Source organism: Camelus ferus, chromosome 16 (genome assembly GCF_009834535.1).
Source record: "Camelus ferus isolate YT-003-E chromosome 16, BCGSAC_Cfer_1.0, whole genome shotgun sequence".
Lineage (NCBI taxonomy): Eukaryota > Metazoa > Chordata > Mammalia > Artiodactyla > Camelidae > Camelus > Camelus ferus.
In genome coordinates this window covers 43,297,634-43,316,367 of record NC_045711.1, presented here as the reverse complement: position 1 = coordinate 43,316,367, position 18,734 = coordinate 43,297,634, and the positions used below count along the sequence as shown (strand labels likewise).

Sequence of the window (18,734 nt, the reverse complement as noted above, 5' to 3'; positions counted from 1 at the left end):
GTATTTTGGTGGGGGGGTTACTAGGTTTATTTAATTTTGGAGGAGGTACTGGGGATTGAACCCAGGGCCTCATACACACTAGGCATGCGCTCTACCGCTTGAGCTATACCCTCCCCCCTTGACATAATTTTAAACTTCCGGGAAGTTACGGGGCCTCCCATGTGCTTTTCACCCAGCAAGTTTGGCATTTGTTTTATCACTGCCCCCACCCTCAATAATTTGAGAGTAAATTGCGGACATCATGCCCCCTTGCCCCTAATAATTCAGTGTGTATTTCCTAACAACAAGGAATCTTATACAGCCATGGTGCAGATACCAGAAGCAGGAAATTTTACACTGGGTTAGATAATAGTTTTGTATCAAAGTCCGTGTTTAGAGTTTGCCAGTTGCCCCCGATAATGTTTTTTATAGCAGTTTTTTTTTTCCTGGTCCAGGATTCATATCATATCTCTTTGGTCTCAGTTAATCTTAAATGAATTAACTGTTTTGAGTAAAATGGAGAAGGGGGGGTGCATTTTTCATTATGCTTTTGTTGCAGCATAACCATTTCAGCATCTTCTCTGAAACAGGACAGGAGATTTTATGAACAGGTATCATGTGGGAAGTACTTGTACTTCGTAGCTCATGAGTTAGTACCTCTTCCAGCAGATGAATTACTTTCCATGCAATCACCCCCTGGTTCTCATGAAGTCTTGCTATGGATACAATTGTGTGCCGAGTACAATACCAAGCTTTTTTTGGTTTAAGGCTGTCTTTTTAATGTGTGAGAGTTGCTATTTCATCCCGTTGAGTATTTCATACAAGTTCCTCTTGAGATAGTTCTAAAGTATGTCTGCAGCCTGTCTTGAGCTGAGGCAAGATGACAGGCAGCCATCATTTTTCTGCTGAAGGCCAGCGGTTCAATTCCTTTCCATCGGGCTATAATTATTCTCTGGAGCCAGTGAACAAAGCAGCATATGCTTGTGATTCCAGAATCACTCATAACCGTCACCACGTTCATTCCATTGCAGACTGCATGACAGCTCTCTGTTCTGGTGTTTCCTTCTACAAGGTGTGGTAGATTTGATGTTCTGCTCCCAGTGCATTCTCACAAGATATGAAATATTCCCAGAATGAGATCTTTCTTGAAAGACACATGGCCTGAATGGAATCACATATCTAAGAAATTTAGTACAGTTTTTAAAGGGTTGTTTTGCTTAATAATTCTACTAAGATGAGAATTATGCTATCATCTCATGTCTGTATGGTCTTGATTATTTAAATTTTTATATATGTTTGGCTGCAAAAGGATATAACGTTCTTTCCAGAGTTTACCTACAAATGTGCTTCCATATTCATATTGTCAGTCTTTTCCCTTGTTATTTAATGATTTGAAAATTTTGGATAGTTTTGATACATAAAATTAATAGTGTTTTCAAACGATCACTAATTATTTCATTTACTTTTTTGTAAGACTGTATTTCTATTTCGAATGATAGACTCTTAACACATAAAGCACAACATGAGATTTTTCACCCTGAGACACATGAGGATACTTACCTGCAGATGGACCTATGTTAGCAAGTCTGAATGTCATGCTGGGTCCATCCTGCTGACCTGGCCACGCTGCTCAGATGTAACTTTAACAGCAATGTGTGTGATCGCATGAGGTTCGTGCACTTTGGGGGGAATGCCTGAGATGATGTTGAAGTAGGCATTGTGCTGTTTGACCTTTCAGAAGTCAAGACCAAAGCCACAGTAGGGTGTTACCCTGTCAGCTAACGTCTCATCTTGTTTTCATCAAGCCCGAGTTGCATGGCAGGCCAGCTCTGAGGCACAGAGGCTGTGTGGGGCAGGGGTAGGTACCTAGACTAGATCTTAGCTCTGTTACAAAGGAGGAAGGGGGTGAGTAGGTGCCAGGTGGGCAACCCCCAGAGGCCACTGTACCACCCACCCTTCAGGCTCTTCTGTGCGCCTCCCGCTCCTCACTCTTCGCCAGCTATCCCAGCCACCTTTCAGTTAGCCTAACATTTTTTCCTATAATTTTTTAGAGGGTTGTGTCTTACACAGTAAGATCATCAAATAATATCTTCCCTTTTTCCAACAGGGCAAAGCAGGGGTGTAGAAAGCCACCACAAGAGTGGCAAATGTTATTGGCATGGAAATCGCATCATTTCTACAGTGATGGAAATATTCTGTTATCTGCCGCTGTCCAGGACAGTAGCCACTAACCACATGTGGCTATTGAAATGCCCTTGAAATTGTGACTAGTGCAACTAAGGCACTGAATTTTAAATTTAATGTCATTTTTATTAACTTACCTTTAAATGGCCACATGTAGTTACTGGCTGCCATCTGGGCGTGTGCAAGCTAGCACTGTCATTCACCAATCTGAGATCCTGGGCACATCCCTCCCCCTCTCCCAACACAGGCCACTTACCTTAAAAGTGAGGATTCTGATTCCCTGGCCTTTTACATAGACGTAAAGACCAGATAACATTGTGGACCTAAAAGCTCTTTAAAATCATTAACTGGAAATATAAAGTGACGTTATCGGCATTATGACACCCCTGTCTTTTTTCATAGCAAAGCCAGAAGCAACCACTTTTTGCTGGTTATCTCAGTCATGTTATTCCTCCTGTTCTGCTGATTTTTTTTTTTCTTAGCATGGATAAACCTAGAGTCTATTGTGTAAACAGGGAGGGGAAGCAAAGTTAAAATAATTTATTATTGTTGAACTATGATGGAACGTTATTGACCCTTAAAAAGGTTTGAAAGTGAAAAGTGAAGACAGATTTTTTTTAATGAAAATTTTATGTGTAAAAATAATATACAATCCTTATTTTTAAAAATGGAGTCAAGACAAGGTTACAAAGAAGAAAGTAAAAGTCACTCAAAATCTCACCACCCAGAAAAGCCGTTGTCAATGTCTTGGTATATTTCTTTTTCTTGTATGTGTGTGACTTTTTATAAAATACAAATATGGGGACATATTGCTTTAGCTTACATTTCTCACTTAATGTATTATTGACATTTTTACACGTCAATAGATACACGTCTACTTTGAAATATCTATAACTTTCTAATTATAAGCATAACACAAAGTTACACAAAATTAAAAATTCAAGCATTGTATAAATATGAAATATACAATGAGAGATTCCCAGAATTCACAACCCCCATGGCGTTAATGCTTGTTTGGTCTGTATTTCTTCTGTCTTTTTACACACATATATATGCATGTCTGCATACATATATTAACATTATTTTAAATTTTACTTCTATAAGAACTAGATGACACTGTATTTATTCTTCTTACACTTGCTTTTTTCACATAGCAACATATGTTTAATACATTTATTTAGATATTATTTATTGTATTTCATAATATAATTATACTATTAAATATTTAATCAATTGAATGGTGAGTGCGTTTCAGGGTTTTTTGGCTAATAAAGATATAATTGTGCTAGTAAATGTCTTTGTGTGTATATATCGTGTGTGTGTGTGTCTTTTCTCCCTAGTACAGATTCCTAGAAGTAAAATAAGGGCTCAAAATGTGTGTAGATGTAACATTTTTACATTTATTGCTAGACTGCTGTATAATTAAAACAGCATTAATTCAACAGAGCATGAGAGTGTCTTCAAAATGGGTATTACCATATTCATTTGGGGCCAAAAAAAAGTTTTATTATTGTTAATGGGTTTTCTTCATGTTCACCCTCGGTTGAAATTGAACTGGATGAGTTTCTGTGTACATGTCCTTAGGCAGCTGTACTCCCGTTTTGCCTGTGGTGCTGAGCCCACTGCCTTTCCTTCAGTCCTTTTTCCTGAATCTGTAAACTGCTTCTTCCGTTCTTATTTCCATCTTTTGTATTCCCCTAAAAGGTAGGGAACAGAAAAGTTGGTGACTTTGGATTTCCTTGGCATACCACACAGAAAACCCTTAGTGACTAAGAGACATAAGGCTGGTCGTCAGAGCTAAGCATTCCATTTGATTCATTCAACATTCCGTGACTGATTTGGCAGGTTACTGTGCAGCTTTGAATACATTTTATAGAAACGCTTCCCCGTTTTCTCCTTAGTCACAGGCGTTTGTTCCTTACAGAACCCCAGTGTGGTGTGTGAGCTTTAGAATAAGAGCACGGTTGCCTGCTTCTTTGGCTGTCTGAGTCGTTTAAATCAAGAGTATTTCATAGGCTCCAAGTGCACACACATGTTTTGGCTTAAAAATCAAATTTAAGAATTTCTACCCTTAAGGAGAATTAGGAATTATATGTGTGTGTGTGTGTGTGTGTGTGTGTGTGTGTAATTATGTGGAATTTTAAAAATCTGTGTATTGAAATAGTGATTTGTGTTAGGTGGAATCTTGGGCACCTTCCTTGGAGAAGCTGGGAACTTCACCTGGGTTAGGAAAGTTGGAGAGATTTTGCAGTCTGGGCACATGGAATGGGAAGTGTGTTCTGAATGATCAGGGAGAAGGCACGTGAAACATGGGTGGAAAGTGGACCCCAGCAGCATCTTGCAAGTAGCATGCTGCTTTCTCTGGTTGGAGTAGGTAATCTGGCCTGAGAAAGAATGCAGGTAGATTTTTGAGGGGGGCGAGATGGAGGGGTAACCCCCCCTTTAAGTGTATAAATTATATAAAGAATTTGAGGAATAACTGAATATTTCTGAGCATGAAAAAAATCAGAGAAATCATCAATCCAGTGTGCATCCGGCTCCTAGGAGGCCTCAGTGGTTCCCGCCCACTGGGGCACTGCTGGGATGAGCCATCCCAGAACCCTTGCCGTCAGCTGAGGAGCTGCGGATCCTGCTCCACGTCCCGGGCTCTCGGTCATCTCCCCAGATGTCACCTGTCGTCTTGTTCTCATACTGCTTATTCCTGCTCTCTTCTGACCTGGGAATATCAACCCAAGTGCCATTGTACCCCTTTCTTCTCAACCATGAGCTTCACTGTCCCAGTCTCCTTCAGGGACCCTTACCTGGCAGAAACACATCCCTGGACCTGCTGAACTGCTCTTCTGTGTTTGCGTCTATAGATACGGGGCTGCTGAGACTTGAGACTTGCTGGAGAAAATTATGCTACCTTACAGACAGGTATCCGTCTACTTAGAGTTGCTGCCCTCACTCAGGTCTTAAAACTGCCATGCATTCCTCCTGTGCTTCCCTGGGCGGCTCTGTCTCATTTCACATAGCATCTATTTCATATTCTTTCCACTAATCTCGTATTTTGATCTGGCCCCCTCTCTCCTGCACCACCCTCCTGCCTGCTCAGAGAAATAATTCTTCAGATCTGGGCTGTACCATTCCTGCCGGCACGTTTAAACCTTGTGCCTTCACCCATTCTTCCCTCCGTCCTTCCTGTCACACTAGGTGTGCTCTTCCTCCTCTGTTAGGCCAGTCCCACCTGCCCTACCATGGCTCCCGTCTCTTGTCACCCTCACAGGGACACTGACTTCTCTGTTATCTCTTGCTCTTTTGAATCTTCATCCTTGCCCTCTCTCCAGAATTCTTGCCTTCAGCCTTCACATCTTGTAGTGAACACCTGTAGCCTTGCTAACTAGCACCCCTCCCTCCAGTCTAGTCAAGTGATGACTTCCAGAGCCACAATTTAAATGCAAGATATTCCTCTTTTGGGGCCACAGTTGATTGGTCCAGGAGTGGACACCTGACTCACACTGGACCAATCACTGTTCTTCACCAGGATTTTGTATTTGAAACGAAATCATTTTTCTCTCTCTTTTGGTGGCTGACATTCAGACTGTGTATTTTGGACCTCTTGGGAATCAAGTTCTGCATGAGTATTGAAGAGTAGGAAAAAATAATGGAGAAGAACGAGGTAACACAGAGAGAGAATATGAATGAATGAATATAAATGCGTTAGAGCAGAGAGGCAAACACAGCATTGCGTGAGTTCTTTCCAGGCAGTGATTGCCAGCCTTTTTCATGTTGTGACTCATAGAAAATGGTGATATCAGTGTTGTCCATTGAGGGAAATGAATAAGGCCGGGCTCACCACTGGTGGGCACATCTGTAAGCTGCCCACAGGTTAGAAAGCCGTACTGTACAGTGTTCTGGGAGATCACACCTGTAACCCACACACAGGTGCGGTTCCTGTCTTCCCTGGTATCCAGTTCTAGGTCTTAGCTTGGGTCCCAGCCTACACGGCCTGTGAGATACCCACATAACCTTCCCATAGACTCAGTTCTGCCAAAGCAGCCTTCCCGAACTCCCCAGAGGCCTCTCCTGGTTGCTCCGGTGGCACCCTGGGCCCTGTACTCTAAGTATCTAATTATTTTTCTCTTGTGCTGTGAGCCCCAGGAGGGCGGGAAGCTCTTCTACCTTTTCATCAGGACAGCCCCAGTGCCATGAGTGTGGTAAACATCCGTGGAATGAAGGAATTATGCTGTGCCCAGATAAAAAGATGAAGAAGATTGTAACTGAAAAAAAGCCTTATGTGTAAGTGCTTCTTCTTTCTAGCAGAGACAACTTTGGGAGCCGTGGAAGGCCCAGTGCACAAGAACTGTGTCTGTTTGTCATTATCTCTGTAGTAGTTTTGTCAGACTATGAAATCTTTCATCTTCTCATAGTTAGGCTTGAATTACGTGTCTCAGGATTCACATTGAAAAATAATACTCAGACCATTTCCAGAATAACAGATCTCTTGTGGGGGAAAAAATGCCTTCTACAAATCCTGAGAATAAATATAGATGTCACAAGCACGAGCAGGTCCTCTGTGTTGTCCGCTGGCAGCATGATGTGTCCGTTCTCATTTATCAACACTGAGGAGTGCTAAAGGGAGCAGGTTCTTATGGGCTGAGCCTCCTTCCCCAGGTGACCTTCATTCCCTTTCTTTCTCTGGAGGTAACTCTTTCCCCCGCCGCCCGCCCCCTTTGCTGTCTGTCTAGGATTTCCGGGTTCACCAGCTCCACTTGGCTTTGGTGTGAGAGAATCCAGACTAGAACTGACTAGGTGGAGCCCCGCACAGACACTAACCACTTCACTTGGCCCAGTTTTAAAGCACCTGAAGTCTCTTCTGGGGTCTTTTTCACTCCTTTGATTCTGAAACTCCACTACTAGGCCTTATAGTTATTTTGGTAAAACTCCAGCATGCTTTGAATTCTGGTCAAAAAAATTTTTTTCTTTATTCACTTCTTGGCTTTTGGAAAAATAAGGTTCTTTCTTCCTTGGGACCACGGCATACTTCTGTTTAACACTTCTGTGTTTCAAAACAGTCCTTGTGGCTCTCTCCAACAGTTTGGTCTTCTTGGCTTAGACCTGAGTCCTTCTTGCTTTTGCTTCCCTTTGGTTTTTGACATTTCCTGTGCTTTTGGTCGAGATTAAGACTCTCCTATCCTGCCTTTTCCCCTTCATTTTTGTTTTGTGAACAGCCATGCATTATCTTTGCAAAAATATATGACGGAGGGAGGTATGGCTTAGCAGCAATTAAGAACCGTAGGGAAAATGATACATAAAGTTGCCATTCTTCTCTAGGTTAATTTAAACATTTACTGTCATTTCAAATAAAGTCACAGTTGGATTGGAATGGAGTTGGTGTGTGAGCGGGGGAGCTTGGCTAAATAATGTCAAAATTTATCTGGAAAAATAAATAGGTGATAGTAGCATAGAAAGTTTGAAAAAGAAGATTGTTGAGTCAGGACTAAGTCGGCTCTTTGGTTGTACCCTTGACTTCCTCTAGTAAACTATTTTTCATCCTCTTATAATCAAAGTGGTCTTTCTGAAATGCACATCTGAACACTTTGGCCCATAATTAAACTTGAGTGGCTTACCTTGCCCTCCAGATAAAGTACAGAATCGTGTGTTTAGTCTTGCGTGATCTCGCCTTTGATACTTCCTCAGCCTCGGCTCCAGCCACACTCTACCCTACGCTCCACTTCCAGTGCTCTTTTCTCTTTCTCCTCCACGTCTTTTTAACATCCTCCTTTCTGCGCAGCTGTAAGCCATCACATCCTCCATGAACTGTTTCTTTACTCCCCCAGTTGGTCAGCAGCATGTTCGATTACAGCAAAAATTAAACATAGTCTGAATATCCGGCAGTAGGAAACAGTTCAATGATGATGTATCTAATTGATAGAATAACACATGACTATTTAGAGTGAATATGAGCCACATCTGGGAAAAGATTTTTGAAATGCATGTATCTGACAGAAGACTTATAGCCAGAACATATAAAGAAATCCTACCAGGAAAAAAAAAAAAAAAAAAAGGCAGCCCAATTAAAAATTAGGCAGGCACTTTAAAAATAACCAACATTTTAAAATATCCACAATATCACGGCATATCAGGGAAATACAAGCTGAAAACCACAAAGCAGCGTTATACGTTCATCAGAGTGGCTAAAATTTAAAAGATTGACAAAAATCAAATGTTAGTGAGGGGAGGAAGCAGCTGGAACTGTTACGTGTTGCTGGGGGAAATACACCTTAATTCAGTCACTTCGGAGGACGCTTTGGCAATGTCTCCTCAGGCTAAATGTGGACCTGCCCTGTAACCCAGCACTTCTACTCCAGGTATATACTCAGGAAAAACAAATTCAAATGTCTACCAAGAGACACACACGTGGTTATTTAGAGCAGCTTTATTCAAACGAGCTCCAAACTGGAAACAACCCAAGTGATATTAAGAACAGAAGAAAAGATTAATAAACTGAGGTCTATTCCTGTGTGGAATACTGTGAGACAGTTACCCAGAGAACAAACTAGTGATACACATGACAGCATGAATGAACCTCACCGACATTGTCTTGAACAGAAGAAGACAGACCAAAGAAGTGTGTACTAAATGATTCCATTTATAGGATGTATGAACAAGCAAGTGAACTGGTAGTGGTAGAAGTCAGAACAGTGGTCACCCCTGGGTGGCAGAACTGATTGAATCAGGCAAGGAGACGCCTGTGATGTGATGAAATTTTTCTTTGTTAGTCTGTATGGGGGTTACATAGGTCTGTACCTATATCCCAATTCAACAAACAATACACTTCATACATACGCACTCCTTTACGTTTCTCAGTGATTAAAAAAAAAAATTGGGAAATGACACGTGGCCTGGACCAGTCACTTCCTTTTCCTAAGCTTCAGCATTCTTACCTGTAAATCATAAAGATACTTAACTTGCAGGTTCGTTGTTAAAATAGCACATGGTCAATGTGTAATGTATGACAGTTTATGATCAACTAGAGATATTTTTAAATGATGATGAAATATGTATAAGTTGAATATGTAATTGTTTGGAGAAAGAAAACAAGCAGAACTCCCTTATGCGTTAAAAAGTTATGTATTATGCATATGCATTAAAAATTCACAAAATACATTCAGTGGATTAGATGTCTTTAGTTGGTGGGATTTTTTTCCCTCTATTTTTAGTTTTTAAAAATGTCTAATGAGCATTGTTTTCATAATGGAAACCTATGAATCTCACTTTGAACAGTAAACATTTTTCAGTCATAGTAAGCTCAATATGAGCCAACAATTAGTGGGAACCCCCAAATATTAATCCTCTTTTAGGTTAGATTCATTGAAGAGTGCTAACAGCAAAGGAAGTGATCCTCATTTGGTTTTAGGTGCCACTGCTCTAAAGGGAGGTAAATAACCTAGAATGCGTTCAGAAGAAACACGGCCACTAAGAAGGCTGAAAGAACGGGTCATGCTTCTCTCGGAGAAGGAGGACCCGGGAGGATCTGATAGCTGTCTTCAAATTAGAAAGGCATTCGTGTGACAAAGAGTGTGCTGTGTTCTCTGTGGTCTCAGGCAGAACCAATACCAGCAGGTCGTGGCCATTCCAGGCACCCAGTTTCAGGGCTATATACGAAAACCCTTTGTGGCAATTGCATCCATTTCTTCAGGACATTGATTGAGTGCTTTTCTGCTGTAGCACGCTCCTTAGCGTCGAGTTTGGGAAGTAAGAAAGACGTGGTGGCCCCTTCAGTGCGCTTGCATAGTAACAAAGGACGCTCTGCAGATGGTAACCGGTAATGTTTTTCAGTGCTGTCTGTGGTAGAAGTATGAACCAATACAAGGAGAGCGTAGAGGGCTGCAGGGAACTGGAGGAGGTAACCTTTTAGTGGAGTCTTGAATGATGGGTTAATTGATGTCTGCTAAAGAGCCAGGCAGGGTGTGTATCGGGGTGAAAAAACAAAAAACAAGCGCTCTGTTGGATGAACCTACCAAGGTGTTTCTGGAACCAGATTGTTCAGGACTTTGTATGTCCTTTTGAAAGCAATGAGCAGCTATTAAGGAAATTTAGGGAAGGAAGTAGCTGGGGGGCAGTAACTCCAGCCACATTGTGTGAGACAAACTGGGTGGGGAGAGACCGGTGGCAAGATGCTGGTTCGGGGAATACTGTAGTTCTCAGGTGGCCAAGTGAAGGCTGGGGAATTGAGTGATGGTGGAGTTAGAAGGTCTGACTGTGTATGACACATTCCTGAGGTCTTGATGACAGATTGGTTCATTGGTTTAGAAGGTAAGGGAGAAGAAAGAATTGAGGAGAATTCACCGGTGCTAGCTTGGGAAACAGGGCTTGTTGATCCTGACCTTACCCGCAGGCACCTTTTGATCGTGGTTGTGGGGGCGGGGGAGTGGATACCTTCACTTGACTGTCGGCTCCATGAAGGCAGGTCCTATATCTGCTCACTGCTGTCTTCCCAGTGACTGTGACAGTGAATGAGTGAACAATTTGCCATCCCTCCCAAAGTGTCCTACCAAATTAAGTGGCAATTCTTGGAGTTCCATCTTTTGTGCTTAATTCTGTTGATCAGGTTAAGCATGATATCAAATGTTATTAAATTTTGGAAAGTTGACTCCTTGGTTTGTTCCACAAATGCTTATCGAGTGCCTGCCACATGCCAGGCACCATTCTTGGCTCCAGAGGCAACAAAAAAGATATTAGCAAAAATGACAAAATCCATGCCTTTATGGAGTTTTCATTCTAGTGAGGAGAGACAGATAATAACATAATAAGGAAGCAAAACGTCTAGTGCATTCGATGGAGACAAGGGCTGCGGAGGAAAAGCAGAGTCGGGAGAGGGAGCGTGGGGATGTGCGGTTTGCAGTTTTCTGTAGGGCAGTCAGGGAAAGCCTTGCGGACAAGGTGACTTCTGAAGGAAGTGAGAAAATGAGCCGTGTGGACAGCTAGGAGGAGAGAATTCCAAACAGAGGCGAAAGCAGATGCAAAGACCTGTTGGGTGCGAACACTGTTAGAGGGAAGTGAAGAGGCCAGTGAGGCTGGAGTGGAGATGTGGTCAGAGCTGGAGATGGGTTGGAGCCGGGAGGGCTGATGGAAAGATTTGGCATTTTTCTGAGCTCGGAAGCCTTGAGGGGTTTGAGCAAAGGAATGACATGGCCTGACTTACATGGTAACAGAATCACTCTGGCTGCTTTAAACTGAATAAATTGAAGACGAAGCGAGGGCAGAGGCAGGGAAACCATGGGAGGCTGTGCAGAGATCCAGGTGAGGTGATGGTGGCATGGACGAGGATGGCAGCAGCAGAGGTGGGAAAAAGTCAGGTTTTGAATATTGTTCGAAGATACGTATTGCCACAGATCCGATGTGGGGTGTAGACAGCAGGCTTGAGGTGATACCAGGAGCTCAGTTTCAACGTCTTATGCTTGAAATGCCCAACCGACGTCCAAGAGGAAATGCTGAGTGGGCAGCTGGATATACTGTTCGGAGCTTCAGGGGAGAAGCCAGGCTGCAGACATAAATTCAGTTCTGAGAAAACTTGTTGCTGTGAGTGTAGTTTATGATTTGAACACCCATGGCTCAGGGGAGTGCCATACACAACACTACTTTAGAATCATGCAAAGGTCCCTTGAGAAGATTTCAGATTATGTTTTGTAGGCACGAAAACACTTTGTAGATCAGATAAATTAAGCTGCCAACTTATACCCAAGTTAAAAGTTGTTTGCATTTTAAAGGCAGTGCATTCTTAAATCATGTATAACGTCTATTTTTGCCATTTGCTTTTTAGTTCAATGTTGTTTTTAAATAAAACATGCCTCCTTCCAAGTGAATAAAATTGGTGAAATTAACAATTTTTTAATGCAGCTACCTTTAAACACCCATTCCTTTCTTATCTTGCTTTGCCCTTCTAATTAGTGTGTTCATAGACTGCAAGCTAATTTTTTAATGTATGATTTAATTAGGAAATAATGCAGACTATACCAGATGTAATTTCCTAATTTATGAATGATAACTGTAAGAAGATTGGGAGCTGTAAGTCATATTTAAGCATTTTTATAGCTAGACAATAGATAACCACTGATCCTGTTTACTGTAGCACTGCTTTAAAGACCCTAAGTAGTATTTACTTCAGTAAGAAATTATGAAAAATAGCCATCTTGACACAGTGGAATAAAATGGGGGTTTGAAGGTGAAATCTTTTCTCCTCCTTTTACTATTTAGCTTTGCACATACAATTAGCATTTATTAAGTGTATCTGTCATGGAAAGCATTTGGCCATGCCTAGGGTTGGGGCAGTTGTCCCAGGCACCACTTGAAACAGAGAAATATAGAGATTGAGTTGGTGAAAAGGTGGAACTTTCTTCATTTCTTCTTCTAAACCTATTACATTTCAGGCATTTTATTTCATCTAATAGGTGTTAGGATGTAGAGAAATGAAAAGATAGTCTGGAAACAGCGACGCACAGAATAACTCACATACTCCATTGGAGGAAGATACAATGTTGAAGTGCTGAGAGGTGGCAGCAGCAGAGGACGGGAGCGGACACTCCTGGGACAGTATGTGTCAAGCACAGTTTAAGCACATTACATGTATCAGCTCTGCACAACAGCCCTCCTGAACTGGGTACGTTGTCTCCGTTTTGCACTTGTGGAAACGGAGACGGAGATGTGTACTCAAATTCACAGCTTAAGTTCACATCTCAGTGGTAGAACCAGGATTTGAGTAGGGAGGTGCAACTCTTGAGTGCTTCCTTCCTGCCAGGCACTGTGCCGAATGCCTTATATGCATTCATCTAATGAATCCTTTACCCCACATAGGAGATTGCAACCCCCAATTTTATCTACAAGGCCTTGGAAGCTTAGAGTGGCGATTGTCTAAAACTCACACAGCTGGTAAGTGGCTGAGCTGAGCTAAGGGCCCAAGTCTAGCTCAGAATCTGCGCCACTGCATTGCCACAGCTAGAAGAAGTCAAGAGGGGGGTGAAAGATGCCTAGCATTTACGTGTAGTGACAAAGGCATGCCTGGTTACCTGATCAAGCAATTCACATTCCCCAGGAAGAGAAAGCAGCGGGTCGGTGTGAACTGACGTAAATGTTCATTTACAAATAATATGTAAACCTAAGTCCAAACACCTCAAAATGTTATTGTAAGTGTGTAAAAAAGTAATCAAATTCTCCGGGGGCACAAACTGAGTTAATAAATACAATACAGTTTTGTTTGTTTGTTTGTTTTTAACAGCACACAATTCCAGTTATTTGCGTTGCATCAATAATTAATTACGTTGTTTTTACCTTGTTTACCTAGAATTGAGCATGCTACATTGTGATTGACCCTAAGCCTTCATTTTAAAAACAAATTAGTGGAAGCTTGATGATCACATTCCTCTTTAAACAGATATTTTAATGCGATTACTAAGGGTTTCATTATCTGAAAGCACTTTATCAGCATGGGTTCTCCTGAAGCAGTGTTCACACATTACATAGAACAAAGGTGAAATAAATTCCATCTGTGAGGATTTGCCTGGGTGTTATTAGGAGAGGGTATTTTTTTAAAAATAGATTTCCTGCAATAAAAATTCAGCATGATCTAGCACAGCAAAAAAAAAAGTCAAAAGGCGATCTCTTTTTCCTCCCAAGTTGAGTACTGTGTGCTTTGAAAAAAAATGTTACTCTTTCTCAGCAGAAATTTGAAGCATTTTCTGATTAGATTAACACTGTGATCAAAACTGCTGCTTAGAACTGTGCCAGATTCTATTTACTTTTTAATTTGTGACACCATTTCCTCTATCTGTGTATTGATCACAAGTCAATATTTGTAAAAACGTCACCTTTTCCTGTCCTTTGCACTCACGTCAGTATCTTTTGAAACCTTTTTATTTTGTTGTAGAAAAATTAAAAATTTTTAGGGGGAAAAATTGTAATTCTTCCATTTAGTGATAACCAGTCTTACTACTCAGTGTTCATCTGCCCAGACTTTTGCTGCAGATAGATATAAATATACACATAAGAGAAATGCCTATGTTTTTAAAAAATAAAAATGGATTCATACCACAAATAGGTACAAAGCTGTACCTTTCATTTTTTGCTTTTTAAAAATGTTCTCTTATGTCAGTAGAAAATGCCTCTTCAGCATTATTTTGATCAGCTTCATTCTCCACTCTGTTTCCAGGTCTTGCCTCTGCCTACCTTGCTTTCAGTCATCCCTACTTTAATCTAGTGATAGCGTTTCTGGAGGTACTCTGCTGTTATGCATTAAAAATGCATGTTATATTCAGTGATGATTACATCGTGATAATGTCATTTTCACTGGATAGGGCATTTGGCTTTAATGATGAATATCTTGATTTATTTTGGCGAGGGGAGGCATTTATGTTTATTTATTTTTAGAGGAGGTACTTACTGGGGATTGAACCCAGGACCTCCTGCATGCTAAGCATGCATTCTACCACTTGAGCTATACCCTCCCCCCGAGTATCTTGATTTAAATGTTATGACTTTCTCTATTTACCGAGTTACTTAGAACACAATTGAGGTGAAAAGAGTAAAATTTATTTCATGCAAACTCAAATAGCAATTGTAATCAACTCATCTCATTCCTAGGACCGCCTCACGCCCTTATTTGGCACTTTTTTCTCTCCAACTTTAGATATGACTCTGGGGCTAATTACCCTAGAAATTATGGGCTTCAATTACTCAGAAAATTTGATGATAACGTAATGAAAGTAACCACACCTAGTAAGTCAACTCTTTTATCCTTAGAAGAAATGTTTGGGCTTTTTGTTGTTCATGTTGGTTTTTTGTGTGTTTGTTTTAAATATGTGTTTTATTGAAGTGTAGTTAGTTTACAATGTTGTGTCAATTTATGGTGTACAGCATAATGCTTCAGTCATACATACATATAAATATATTCATAGAAGAAATGTTTCTTTGGTTGATGGTAAGGGGAATGGAGAGGCCTTTTCATGCTAGCCTTTTCATTACACCCTCACCCCCCCTCCACCCTGATCCCCACCCCAAGGCACGTATTCCATCGTTTGGGTGGGGGCTGGGGCTCTGTCTCTTTTTATTTCCTCATTTGTTTAGAAAGCAACATGAGACTCTTGTTACCGTTCCTAGCCAGTGGTGGGACAGGGGCACCACCTCAGGAATGACGGTACAGCCCATGGTTCTAGGATTCATGCAGAGATGTACCTACGTGTAATTCAGAGTGAAAAAAAAAACATTTGATTTGGGATAAAAACAATTTTATCCATTCGTTTGGAAATGGGTGTGCCTCGTGTTCTGATAAATCTCAGCCCTCCCCGCCACCATCCCCGACGCCCACCGAAAGGGCATGAAAGTGCCCCGAGAAGACCTTTCTCGAAAACGCCCTTAGTCCGGTTTCCCTGTCCAGTGCCTGCCCAGCCCCTCCCTGTGAGTTGATTCTTTTTTGCTATTTCAGGATCTCATCTTAAAAGTAAACGTTTTGCAAGTTTGTTTTGGCATCCACCAGAGCATGTTTTCGTTCTGTCGTTTCCATTTTTGCCCCTGCCTTACTGTGGCCTGCTGTGTGCGGCGCTGAGGCCGCGCAGCCCGGGAAGCCCTGGGCCTCAGAGTCAGACCCGGCTTTGCCTCCCGCCTCCGTGACCTACTGTGGAGCGTGGCTTCAGGCAAGTCTAGCCGACTTGTATGTGCCTCCATTTCCACGGGATATAGTCGTGCGGAATCGGGAGAACCTATGATACGGAACACGACCCTAGAGGGTCATCACGACATTTAAATGAGAAAAACGCATAGTAAGTAGCAACTTGACTCTTAGCACAAAGCATGAACTCACAACTTAGCTCTTACCCCTTTTACTTCTTTAAGTAATACGAAGTAATTGATTTTGCCCAGTGGCTTAACGCCACATATCCCCATGGTCCCCAGCCCAATCCTGCCCTTGCACACAGAATTAAAGAGGACATTGGAATGTGGCATCCCACTGCCAGGAGCCTGCTCAGGCTCTGGGTGACTCGTCCACATAGGCACCTGTTTCCTGTCTCCTCAGAATAACACAGAAGAATAAAAACAGTCTGATTTACTTACACAAAACAGTTACCTCCTACCCAGAGCCTTTCTGGAAAGTAATGCCTGCCATTTGTATTACTGGCTTCCACGTCAGCTCGATCCGCGGAGGCCTTCACTTGAAGTGTTTTCCAGCGTGCGTCTAGCCTCTCCCAAGTTCAGCATTCAGTTCTTTGCCCGGTATTTCGCGGTTAGTGATCGTGTGCTTTCGCCAATGGTGTGGTTCTGACTTGGTAAGGGTTATTTTTTTTTTTGATGCTTTATAGTGTTATCCTTTTTCCCCCCTTTGGTGAAAATGTAGTTAATAAGTGAGGATGGTCAGCATATTTTACCTGCAAGTCAGATTTCTGAAAATATTTTTGCAAATATTTGCTTAAATGAGAGTTTCTTTTTAAGCTCACTTTTCCCTCACTCACTGCCTTGGCATCGAAGACAATTCCTTGTGTACATAGTCACTGACCATCTGTTTTGTGGGCTGTGGATTCTAGAGAGTTTGTCTTTAAACTTAATGATGTCTTTTTTTTTTTTCCTACTCTTTTTTGGGGTACACATTAATGGAATAGATTGGAGGTTAGAAATATAGAGAAGTAAATAAAAACTGCTTTTTAAAAATAATGAAATGCTTCCTACTAAATTTTTGTTGTGGTAAAATAAGCGGAACATAAAATGCACCTTCTTAACCCTTTTGAGTGTGCGTTTCAGTGGCGTCAAGTACGCTGACATTACTGGGCAGCCCTCGCAACCATCCGTCTCTGGAACTTTTTCATCGTCCCAGAGTGAACCTCTGTTCCCATTAGGCTTGAACTCCCCACGTCCCCCCACCCCGTCCCCATCCCTGGTGATCACTCTACTATCTTCTGTCTCTGTGAAACTGGGCTAGTTAGTCTAGGTACCTCAAGTAAGTGGAATAATGCAATATTTGTTCTTTTTGTGATTGACTTGTTTCACTCAGTGTAATGTTTTCAAGGTGCATCCATGTTGTCGCATGTGTCAGAATTCCAGTCCTTTTTAAGGTTGAATAATATCCCACTGTCTACTTACCATTCTCCATTCGTTTGCACCTTTTGGCTGTTACGAATAATGGTGCTGCGAACACTGGTGTGCAGATACCTGTCTGAGTCCCTGCTTTCAGTTCTTTTGGGTGTACTCCTACAGGTGGGATTGCTGGGTCACAGGGTCATTCTGTGTTTAAGTTTTTGAGAAACTGCCATACTGTCTTCCACAATTGGCTGTACCATTGTATGTTCCCATGGTTCCTAATAAAATCATGTAGACGTTTGAGAAGAAACATTGAAAAACCAATAGTATATAGCTTTCCAACTATGGCTCTATCAGAATTTAGATAGAATCATGAAACAGGGAATCATGAAACAGCATGAGAAATGCATAACTAAACACTGCACTCTTTCATGTTTCCTCAAGATAGTTGTATGTCCATCCAGTTAGTTTACTGTTTGGTACGAGCTGTTTTCTGCTCAAATAGAAGTTTTCTCCTATCACAAGGCTGTGGAAGATCTGGTATCCACTGTGTTCTAACTCAGCACAGGATTTTTGGTGTGCTGTGTTACCTATGTAGATTACATTGTGTTCAGTTTTATTAAATACCAAGTTTTGATAGACTTCAGATTTTAACCGTAGCAAGTAGCAATTACTAAAGGGGTGCACATTTTTCTACAGGTAACTTTTCAAGCCATAGATGGGCTCATTTGCCACTAAATATTTAAGTGTCTATTCTTTCTAAGGTAATAAGCTGGTGTTAAAGAAAAAAAATGTTCAGGGACACTTGTTTAAACATAGTAAGGTAGACCTTATTCACATAGGGAGTGCTGTCTTCATGGGGCTAGGGACCACGGCTGCAGTGGGGTTTTACAGTGGGGGAGAGAGATTGGGCTGAACGCTAAAAACGGCATGGGCAACTAGGAATTTTTAGGCAAGGAGCAGAGTAGGGGTCAGTGGATGGAAAATTACTAAGAGGAAACATTAGGAGTGAGGGGGTGTTCTGACTAAACCGATGTAACGGAATTCTTGCTGCAGACAGGCCAGGGTGCTCAGACATGAGCTGTGCAGGAAGGGATGGGGAGGGACCTGATGAAGATGTGAAGGGTGATCATCTAAGGGTGGGGGGTTCTGGTTAAACTGACTTAGAAGGGTTCTTGCTAAAACTAGATTTCACCAGGAAGTGAGCAAGGGAGCCTAGGAAAGGGTTCAGGAGTCCAGTTAAAGTTTGGTCAAGTGAAGAACCTCAGTCATTGTCTGTTGCAGGTGAAATATCACTATATGTTTTTACACGTATGTCTGAGAGTGTTTGTTCATTCCTGTCAGCAAACTTTTATTGGCTGGCTGCGTGCCCAGCTCTGTGCTAAATGGGTTGGATGGGCTGCTGCTGCCAGACAAGTATGCAGACAAGTCCTTGCAGTCAGTCCTGTGAAAGGGGACGTACAGAGTGTGTGGGAGAAGATGGGAATGTGCAGGCCACCTAAGATTGAGAAGAAGAGGACAGTGTCTCA

The 18,734-nt window shown here is 41.8% G+C and overlaps 1 protein-coding gene and 1 long non-coding RNA gene across 3 annotated transcripts in view; one reads left to right on the top strand and one right to left on the bottom strand.

Annotated features, from left to right (window-relative positions):
- Window positions 1-18,734, top strand: part of MYO1D (myosin ID) — a 304,232-nt gene that overhangs the window by 23,222 nt on the left and 262,276 nt on the right. The window lies entirely within an intron of this gene.
- On the bottom strand, window positions 5,356-8,752 carry LOC116656815. Its single transcript, XR_004311803.1, has 3 exons — window positions 8,684-8,752; window positions 6,640-6,645; window positions 5,356-5,366 (listed from the first exon to the last, which is right to left on the bottom strand). It is a non-coding gene; the product is annotated as an uncharacterized LOC116656815 (long non-coding RNA).